This window comes from Halyomorpha halys, unplaced genomic scaffold (assembly GCF_000696795.3).
Source record: "Halyomorpha halys isolate HHAL.00 unplaced genomic scaffold, Hhal_1.1 Scaffold965.1, whole genome shotgun sequence".
Classification (NCBI taxonomy): Eukaryota; Metazoa; Arthropoda; class Insecta; order Hemiptera; family Pentatomidae; genus Halyomorpha; species Halyomorpha halys.
The window spans coordinates 468,062-479,891 of record NW_027114872.1 but is presented as its reverse complement, the minus strand read 5'-3'; positions in this window follow the sequence as shown (position 1 = coordinate 479,891).

The window sequence follows — 11,830 nt, the reverse complement described above, 5'->3', positions numbered from 1 at the left end:
TCATTTGGAGTGGAATGTTTAATTCTTCTTCAATGTATTCGATGTGGGTTGGATTAAGAATGTCATGGTGTGGGTCAAATGTTTTTGAAAGGTGCAGACCGAATAACTGAGTTTTTTCATCGTCCGATTTAGTCCATGTTTGTGATTCAGTAAGAAGATGTATGATTTTAATTGTGAAAAAGTAAGAATCATTGAAGATTTTACATAGGATTTTGGATTGTAATGATTGGATACGAGAGGAATTCGAAGGTTTAGTGGAGCCCCAATGCTCAACTCTGTATGCCCAGATTACCCCTATTACAGTCATGTAAATCCGTCTTTTGTAATGAATTGGAAGTTTAGACCGTTTGTCTAGTAAGTGCTGTAATAGTCGAAATCGACGTGCAGTTTCCTGTCTTTTCAGTCTTGTCTGAGGATTCCAGGTTAGCCGTTTGCCCAGAAATATAGTCCGTATGTGTTCGACAGGGATAAGAGAATCATTATTAAAGGATAGTGTTGGTCAGTCGGTAGGTTTATGACGAAGAGTAAAAGTGAAGACAAAATAAATACATAAAAATAATAATAATAATAATAATAAATAAAAATTTAAAATTTTATTTTGAATAAGGAGTACGATGAAATATTAATGAAATAATATAGTGGAGAAAAAAGAGTGGCAGAGGTAGGCAGAAAACAGTAGTACCTACCTTATGTAAGGGTAGCTCATTGTGTGGTAGCAATAATTTTTATAAAAACTATAAATTTATTTTATAAACAGAATATTTTAAAATAACGGCGTCCTGATCAGAAAACTGCCACCTCCAACGTGCAAATATTGTCAGTCCATTCTTACGATTAGACATATTTTTGAAGAGTGTACTCACTATTTGCCAACAATAAATAGGATAGGACTGACCCCAAATTTATCCGAAGCTCTCGCAGATAAGGAAGTTAAAATTACAGGAGTGTTTGAATTTTTAAAAGCACATCGCCTTCTTTATAAATTATAACTCCTCTTCGATTTTTATGTTTTTTACTTACTTTATTTTATTTTTTTATTTTATTTTATTTTTTTCTTTATTTATTTTTTTATATTTTTTATTTATTTATTTATTTTTTTTTACTTTTATCATGCCATAGGCGTTGATGACCAGAGGGTTTTACGCCTTTAAGCAACAATCAACAACAACAATAACGGCGTCCTTATCAATATTATATTATAATCATTGACATAGGATAAAAAAATTCTTAATCTTGAACTATTTATGTTACCTTATTTTTTTATGGTTGTTCCTCCTTCTAAAAAAATAAACTAAAATAAAAACAGTCCAAAAGTCAATTAGTTTAGTGAAAAAATGCGACAAAAATTAATATTATCGTTAAACATTTATTATATTTAGTTAAAAATATTATTGTGCAAAAATGAAATATTAAATATAGTTTAGATAAAGATCTCCAAGAATAATAATTTATTATTATTAATCATTGTTTCCGTATAATTGCAATTAAAAAATATATATATCTAATAAATAATAGTATTACATAAAAATCTATTGGTAATGGAAAATTCATGAATGTATACATAGGTAGGTAAAACATTATAAAATTACGGATAACGATAAAGATTTTGTCTACAAAAATTTTTCTAAAAATAAAAATGAATTATTCTTTTTTATTTCTAATTATTCTTCCTCTTACTAAAAGTTATTTTCTCCTATCTTTCATTGTTCAGATAACTTCTATGAAATGTTAAATTAAAAACATTATTTTCGAAATCTGAGATTAATTTTATTATTAAGATAATCTTAAGTAAGTTGAGATGTGTCTCTATTGAAAATAAATTTCAAATCAAATTAATTTGATATTTTTTATAAGTCTCTACATAACTAGGTAAGCCTATCCTTAATTTTTAAAAAACATTTATAATTTAATGTAATTACAAAATATTTATTGTGCTTTATTATTGACCTTCCTTCCTCTTTTATATTTTGGTTTCAATGTTTTAAACATTCTATACAAAATCAAAAAAATATCTTACTGTTTACTGGTTATATACCTTTTTTCGTATTCCAAAAACGTATAGTTTGGATCCCATGATCCTTTATTGGTATGGCTCACTGCTACACAAAAGACTTTATCCCCTGTTGCTAAAAAGTTTCCACAATCGCCCGATTCCATTTCACTTCTTGTTTTTGACATGTTTCGCTATTTAAGCTCAGGAGTTACCTGAAGAAGGTGCCACTAGAACCAACAAGTCGAACAAGGTACCAAGGGGGAGTCAGTTTTTTCCTCCTCGGGGTGGCAGATGATGGGCGCGCTCCGCAGATGTCGGCGCACGTGCCGCATCACTTCCGACAGCAACCGCTCAATTAGTATTAAGCCCGCCTGTCTCTTTGTGAATACCAAATCGTTCACTAGTCCGTTTGTTTCGTGTCATTGTGTTCTGCAGAAGGCCATTGGAACTTGATAGAATAAATAAAATACTCCAGCCAAAGATGAATAGAAGAAGGGATGAATAATGAGTTCACTAAGCGATTCATCGAACTCCACATTTTCATGTTTTGTGTTTGTGGTTATGAATTTTTTTATTTCATTATCACCAAAATTATATTTCTAAAGTAATATTCTATCTTCGCTAAATCATAACAATCGCCCTCTCCGTTCTTGTATCCCCGGCCAGCGGCCAAAAATAACAATCGCTGACAATTTAGATGAGCTAAATAATCATTGATGAACGCCTTAAAAACACATGAGCAGGTCTTGTGGCTTCTTCAGGCGTTTTGGGGGATTGTCAGGAATGGAAGAGGAAGCAAGATTCGAAACCAGTGGGTTTGGGTGGGGAGTTTATAATAGAAGGAATGATATCTGATTTTGGATTGAAAGGCAAAGAGAGGAATTCGAAGGTTTAGTGAAGTCCCAAAGCTCAACTCCGTATGTCCAGATTGCCCTTTTTACAGTTATGTAGATCAGTCTTTTGTAATGAATTTGAAGTTTAGACCGTTTCTGTAGTAAGTGCTTTAATAGTCGAAATCGACGTGCAGTTTCCTGTCTTTTCAGTCTTGTGTGAGGATTACAGGTTAGTCGATTGTCCAGATGTATGCAAGGTAGGGATCTGTTCGACAGGGGTAAGAGTAACATTATTAACGGATACTTTAGGGCAGTCGGTGATGAATATTTTAAACTAGTATATCCTTGTGAGAACCCTGGCGTTTGATTGCTAACCTTTTTCTAATACATTATAATATGAGCGATATTAGGGTGACATGAATATCCGTATAAAGAGTATAACGTTATCAGGGAAGTTTGTTCAACCCATACAACTAGTGAAGTTAGGTACATACTTTATGAGTATAACAGACTTATATTATCAAAGTAGCGGTTTACTTAGTAAGTAACTAGCTTATTCCATTAAAAAATATTGCTTTAATTTTACAATTGTGCAGTAATTCTTAGCTGTGTGTAAACTTATACAAACCAGGAAAACGATTAGCCACCGGTGTTAGATCCAGAGAAGTGCCTGAGTTCTCAACTGTTTTCAACTTTTCCCCTCGATTTTTTAGATTTATGAAACAATTAACTAAAACCATCTAACTAAAACACTTCTCAACTGTTTACCAAACAAAAATGAGGGGAAAATACGTCCTCAGGGACGGAGCTCTACTTCTCTCGCTTTCAAATTCTACCTTAGTAATATCCATTCATAAAACACATTTTATAACCGAAGAGTTAGGATTCAACAAAAAGTGAAGATTTATTATTGTAAAAAAGTAAAGATTTATTATAGTATAAAGTATTATACTTTTTGTATTAATGTAAGCAATCTCAGTAAGATATGAAGGGATGTAATATGCGATGACAAAATCGTCTGAACGACAAAAGATATTGAAAATCTAGATTTATTACGCTAGACAAACGTGCAAATCGTAGCTCTCATTATAAGATCCAGTCCCATTGTTGGGCCTGCAATACAACAAACAAAGAAGAAAGTGCCGACTAAGCTGCTTTGTCGGTTGGTTGAGGAAGAGCTAATTCATCTGCGCACTAACTCGACCATTGTTAGTGACTGTGTCCAATTGCAAAGGCTCTGGGGTAGAACCGCCGTACTGTATCTTTGGAGCTATATTTATCTTGTATCTAATTACGGTAGTATGACCATTAATAAATGTATTAAACTGAAAATCATGATTTTCCCAAAAATTAATACTAGAAGCCTGTAACCTCTATCAATCTTAGCTATAAAGAACATTTGGGAGACGGATTAGTGGACACTATGCTCCATAACAAGGATGCGAGGCCCTGTATATATCGTTATAGAAATTTGTCGGGGGTGTGGTCAGCAAAGAACAACATAAATAAACAAAACCATATTTATTTATTTTATGCCGACGTTTGAGTTTTAGGTCTTCATCAGGGCTATAGAACAAAAGAGATAACAACAACATTTAGAGAAACATAAAATTGAAAAGGAATAGTATACAAAAAAATTTGGAATTATACAAAATATTGAATTGAATCATAAATGATAAAAAATTGATATCTGATAATTGAATAGTAAAAAATAAATAAATTGATTGATAATCGTGGAATTAGATGGTAGTAGATTGAAATAAATTATCAATCAATTTTTTTTTTACTATTCAATAATTAGTTATCAATTTTTTATCATTTATGATTATATTCAATATTTTGTATAATTCCAAATTTTTTTGTATACTATTCCTTTTAAATTTTATGTTTCTCTAAATGTTGTTGTTATCTCTTTTGTTCTATAGCCCTGATGAAGACATGAAACTCAGGTCGAAACGTCTGCATAAAATAAATAAATATGGTTTTGTTTATTTTATGCTGTTCTTTGCTGACCGCACCCCCAGACAAACTTCTCCAATCATTAATCTACGGTCAACTATCTACACCTCATATATCATTATCTTATTTTCCAAAAATAATCAACAATTAATTTTAAATGAGCTCAACAGGGCTCAGGCTTCATGTGTAAGAATCAAAAAGGGACAGAACTAAAGTCCATACCTGTCTAGATTTTGAAGTGTGGAAAACAATTCTGAAAGTGAAATTTCTCTTTAGCGGTAAAATATTTCTTAAATCTGTTGATATCTCAAGGCTCAACCATGTCCAGCTATGATCTTCCCAACTTCAAGGTTTTGTTGTCCTTTCCTGTGAAAAAATTACAAAACAAGTTTTCCTAGTATAATTCACCATGGATCCGTGTTTTCTCAACTTACTCATTAGAGCATACATGTTAATATGAAATGTACAGGTCATTCTTGCGTCTTTTTTTCCCTATAAATTTCCGTATTCAAAGTTATATTTTTCCGGGATTGCTTTTGCAGCAATTTTTAACGTCCTTCAAAGCTTTCCGAAACATCTATAACACTCTCAAACCAGTCAACCGAGACAACCAGAGTCCGTTCTGAATTTGATTCTCCGTAATAATTAAGGCTGCTTTTTTAATTAATTAAGGCTAGGGCTGATGAGAAGTTGATTGAGAGACCTCCAAACCTCACAATATAGTTCTACTGAACGGCAGCAGGATAAACATTGGGTGCTGTTCCCCTCAAGCCTGCCCATGCCATTCAAAAGAAATTTACTAACCAAAACCTAACTTAAAATAGACCTAAAAAACCTAAATAAAAATTCTTTACACGATTATTATTTAGGTCTTTTTCATGAAGATGAAAATAACACGTTGCAGGTTAAATTAATCAGTAAAGAATAATTATCAGACTCGATGTCCAATAAATTTAGTTCCCAGGATCATTAAGTAATATTCAGAACATGATTTGCCCTTTTTCATGATAGCAGTTAAAGAAAATGAGTTTTAGTCTACAAAAATAACGTTAATGGCATCTAAAATAGCATTAGGAAAAAATATTTAAATTTATTTTCACCAGTTTAAATCCCACTTTTACCTGGGGAGAATTAAAGAATCTTAGGTTTTCAACACTAGTAGAAAAAATTATATATCGTTGTTTAATTCAAAGATTATTACGAAATTTAAGTTCTTAGTGGAAATCAATTAATACGATAACTACCTGATAGGAATAATTAAATCATTTACCCTTATGAAATATAATTTAATTTTCAAAAACTTTTGTTCATTTCTGAAGCGCCAGGATGTCAAAATATGGGACAGATAGGCCATTATCCTCCGAGACAAATCCTTTGATGTGTGGAGAAGAGGCGCCTTCACAGGTACAAAGGAATCACGCCTACTGATGCCCCGTTAGAGAACCATTTCAAATTTCATAACTTTTTTACCAAGACCCGCCAAAGGTAGTGGGACAAAAAGTGTTGACAAATCACATCTTATTTTATACATATCATATGATAATTTTTTAGGTACCGAATTCCACCCGATTGTCTCTGAAACCATTTTCACACAGTAAATAACAAAAGCGGTAGGGGAAATAAAGTATCCTGAAACTTTGGCCATTTCAAATTCTTTTCTGTTCTGTCATTTCTAATTTACATTAAAAGAAAAATATATTGCAAAAATAATGTATTATCATAACATAATATAAGCGGTAATAACTGTAAAATATGTATAGAGCCTATTTTGTCTAACTATTGTTTCTGTTGTTGTTTTTTTCTACACCAAAGGGGATTTCTGCAAGTTTGTTTCCCCAAGCCTGAGTCCAGTATACTTTAGCTTACCGACTCTTTAAGTTAAGCTAAAAGGCATGAAGATCATTTACCCGAAACACCCGGCAATCATAAAAGTTCACAATTATACCAACATGCTCGAAAACTTGAGAAAAAAGGTTTTCTTTATATGGGTGCCGGGTCACGTGGGGATCGCTGGAAATGAACTGGCGGACATTGCAGCTAAACATGCACTTGATCTTCCAGGTCAGGGCGCGGCCATTCTGACACCCCATAAGTCTTCCGACGAAAAATGAAATATTAGCTAGTTGGCAAGCCATGTGTAATGAAAGCCTGCCAAGCAAATTAAAAACTATTAAAAAAACCATTAAACCATGGACCACATCAAACCGTTCTAATCGCAGGGAGGAGGTAACTATTGCCAGATTGAGAATAGGTCATACGAATTTAACTCATGCGTATTTGATAAATAAGCAACCACCGCCAAAATGTCAATACTGCAACAGTGTACTTACAGTCAGTCACATATTTGATGAATGTCATTTCTATTCCACTTAAATATATTGGGAGTGGGACCGAGTGTATCGGATGCTCTGAACGATGACCAGAAGAACGTGGAAATGGTTTTGGTTTTCTTAAAAAGAAAAGGCCTTCTGAATAAGATTTAAACCCGAAAGTTTGTTACACGTTCTAAATAATTCTAAAATAAGTAATTATTTAAATTTTTTCATAATTATTTAAAGAGAAAAATAAAGTGAAATAGAATTATAAAGCGCAAAACATGGGCGTTGATGTCCTCAGAGTTTTATGTCCTAAAGCCCCAGCCAACAACAACTTTAGCTTTGTTCACGTAGTTCCTGTCTGAAATTAAGTCCGCTGTTGCCGCACATGTAAATATCCAAGAGAATAGGGTTGGCTGTGTCTAACTATTGTAAGAACGTTGATTATGATCCCTTGGATCTGCTTTAAATGGACAAGGATCAAAATTCCATTGGGAATGGGGTATATCTTACTTCTTGCATCAAAAGCTCCAGCACCCACGACACATTACTTCTTAAATTGTTAAGATATTTTATGTAGAAATAAAACTAACAATCAGATTTCCAGCTGAATCCTGAGGTAAATGAGGTTGAACGCATTCTCAAGGACATGGCGGGGAAATGGTAAGAGTATAACATGCGCTATGCAAACTTTATAATACCTTCAAAATTCATTCATCGAAGGAGGAATTATGTAAATAAATAATAATAGTAAATATCAAATAAACAAAATGATATAAATATAGATAATAGTAAACATCAAATAAACAAAATTGTAATTTAAAAAAAAAAAATTATAAATCATTTTTTCATTTAAAGAGCTAGAGGAAAAACGATGAGGTTCCATTGTTTTTTTAGATTTTGAGTTACATTAAATCATAAGTTTTATGACTACTGAGTTCTTTATGAGTAATTTTCATGATTAAAAACTTTGTTATATTGCTTTGGAGCATATCCTGACTAACATTCTTAGAATCCTAGTGGAGTGGGTGCTGATTGGGCAATGTAGGAGGAAAAGGGAAGTACAAATTTCTTTTCTCACATACCGTGATTTATTTTATTCTATGCAAAATGCAGAGATGACTAAACTATCTACCAAAAAGATTCCATTTTGTTTCTAGAGTTCAGAGTTCGGAAGATAAACTCATAAGAGTATCCGTAAAATTAGCTAATGACATGAGATCGGGATTTACAATTTACTAACTGAAAATTTTAAATAAGCGTAACTTAATGTTGTAAATTAGATGAAATAATGAACAATATCTTGATGAAATAACTTTGTTTTTTTTTCTTACCCAAAACAAATTAAAATTAGGAAATCATAAAACAATATTATATGAAAAAGTTCCAGAGTAAGCGATTCCCTCAAACCTTTTAATAAGAAATTTTGGTAATGCTGGTACATGGAAAGATATATTTTGCACAATAATCCTTCTAAGCGTCTTCCAGCCACCATATAGCCTATGCAAGGTGAAAGGGATAGGAAGTTCAAATATAACGTGAAATGCACCTTTCAATTGCAAAGTCTAGTTCCACTTCTTCATTCCAACCACCTTCGTCTTTCTCATCATTCCTTTTTCCTATTGTGAGTGACCTGAGTGAGTAAACCCCATTTATGTGAAAAGAGGTGGAATTCGTATTTCCTTGCTTGTTAACTGCTATTACAAAAAGTTCTGTGGATCGTTTCCACAATAAATATAAATATAATTTTTACGACTCCCTAATATTCTCATTCAATTATCTCATAAGCTACAAGCTTTAAAGAAAAACGTATTAGAACCATCTATTTAGAAATTTATTTATATTTATATTTGGTACGATTATTTTGTACGTAAAAAGAATGAATTTTGAAATATTAGCAAAAAGAAAAAAACAAACTATTTTTACCTCCTCTATCTCCTGCTCACCATTTATCTATCAGGACTTTCACTATGGTCACCAGTTTCTCCAGAGCAATATATCAATGTTTTAAAATTTATAGAATCTTGTTAAATAAAATCTGCCTAATTTTACTGGACTAAGAGACAACCTCGTTCTCATCGTGTTTACGCTGTACAATGTATTTCCCTCAATAATCTTTTCCTCCATGTGCCATTTAACATAACATAACGCATAGCCTAATAACATTAACCAAATAATTTGCGCTGAAATCTCGATTTGATGAAACTTTTGTCGTTTTTCCATTGGGCTTTTCATTTGTTTTATGAATTGGTTTTTTTTTCAAAACAAATCCTCAGTTACCATAACACAGCTTATTATAACTTATTTATTTTTCAAAAAATTAAGAATAATTTATGAAATAACGTGAAATAATATTAGTCCCGAATCAAATTGAAATTGACAAATGTCATTTTAAGATAACAACTTGGCTTCTTATAGCAACAGCAATCAATATCCTAATTTCAAATTCAGAGAGGTGTAAGTAATTCTAATCTAGTCAAAATAAATTTTAATCAAAAAATATCTATTTCATTAAATACAAGAGTGCATTAGTTTAAAATGCTTTTAAATAGTTGTTTACATTTTAACAGATAAAGCTGTTATTTATTACAAAAAACGTTCTAGAACATTTCTATAAGTTTTGAATATCACTAAAATGCAGGTTAGACTTCAACGGCTTGTATGTTATAGGATATAATATATAATATAATATAAAATTGTTTATTTTTCCATGGAATGTCTATGGTAGACAGTGTTTCATTAAAATTTAAAAAATTAAAATCTGTACTACTACGAATGAAGGGTCAGGGGTTCAGTACTTTGTAAGGAAGTACAATCAACGGTTGTGCAAGGAGGTGATTTAGTCAGAATCACACTCGGCCGCCAGATTTTTACCCAATTAAGGGTATCCAATTTATGAGGTTGGGTGAACCCCAGGTGGGGTCAAGGGCCCACAGGGTTGACTCACGGCTACAGTGTTACAGAAAACAATTTTCTGCCCTGCTGGATTCGAATCCGGGTCCTTGGTGTCAGTAGCATTGCGTCTTACCACGCTGTTATTCTTCATAGCCACAGAAATTGAATTTCAATATGAACATATTTCCCGATCAATATGGTTTAATAATGCGTAATGATAACAGTTCACTTAAATTTTGGGTGGGTTCCTCGGGTGCATTTTGAAAATCATCAGCGGAGCTGAAATCCTCGAGCAAGAGAGAATAAGTACAGTATGTATTTATGTAACTAAAATCTGGTTCAACTCCTCATAAATTAATCAGAACAAAAAGTTTATCTATTGTAAATCTGGGCAAAGCTGATCTGTTATCGTTAATGGTTGGGACCGTTGACCAAGATGAGACCTCAATGGGCACCACTGACGCCAAGAACAGCAGCCGAGGCAATAAACGCCACGACTAAACGAGGTTCGATGTCGAAGCGCAATAAAGACAGGCGGCCCAGAAATATTCAAGGGCGCTAATGCCTGGGTGCTAACGAGGGTCACCTGCACCAAGATAAGCACCACTAATAGAGACATCATTTGATGATGACATCGGCACAACACGGCGGGCACCGTTAGGCATTCCTGGCTGCTACCTGGCCGGCACCCTGGCCGTCCTATCGGGCTGCAATCGCGGATCAGGATCTGTTATTGATTGGAGTTCACTAGAGGATCGGAGGAAGGAGATAGATATGGCTACTAGGGTGCAGGGGTTGTCTCCGAAGGCTGTATGAAAAATCATCTGACTGAATGCTGTAGAGAGAAATGCTTACTGATTATTAAACAAGTAGTGTGCCCAAATATATTAGCTTGCTACAAGACACAACACACTAATCAGTCTGTTATTAGGTATAAATTTTTTCCTTTTAGTTTTTTTTTTCTCATATTTCAATGTTTCATATGGAATATATAGTAAGAGATAATATTCCGATCGTGAAAAGATTCCAATTCTAGTTTTCATCGAATCACACGTTTTGAAGAGTCCAAATTAACGAAGTATTACGAATAGTCTCTATAGTATATCTGTAAGGAAGATAACACCCTAGCTCAAAACGAAAAGTTGTACGAAACTAAAATTAAATATTTAAGGTTGGTATATACCTGAGAAGTGACAGCAACTTACTCGATAAATTCGATCGGCCTAGAAGTACCACCTTATAGAATCGATTTTTCACAGTTTTTTATTAAATATCAGTTAGGCATTTCTCATTCTCTGGGACATCTCTTATTCTCATTAAAATAGATTAACAGGGCTTAGATGTTGAATTTTCAAAAACTCATCCCCTAAAGTACCTGTAATTTGAAATAAATAACCAATTCACATTGTTTCCAGTTATAATCAATGGATAAGTACAAAATATCAAGGAATTTGACCAGAGATCATTGATCGGAAAAAGTCGAGAACTCCCGATTGCATACAGATTCGTTATCCTTTGTTAACTGTTGAATTATTGACAGGAACAAAGTCAATATTCGTTATTCCCTCCTCAAGAAACCTTAAAATACGAATTTTTATAGGAAAATAAAAATTCTTTTCCTAAATTTTCGCGTGAATTAAATCTACTACAAAAAAAAAATCGTATAATTCAGACCAGCGTATGCAAATATTTGAATAAATGTAAATATTAACCTAGGTATGTTTAAAGCTATTGAAATATTCGATTTATACTGTCGAATAAAAGTTCTGGTGACTATTAATAGTTTTCTTTTTCAGTTGATTGTTATTCCCAACAAAACAAAATAAAAATCATAT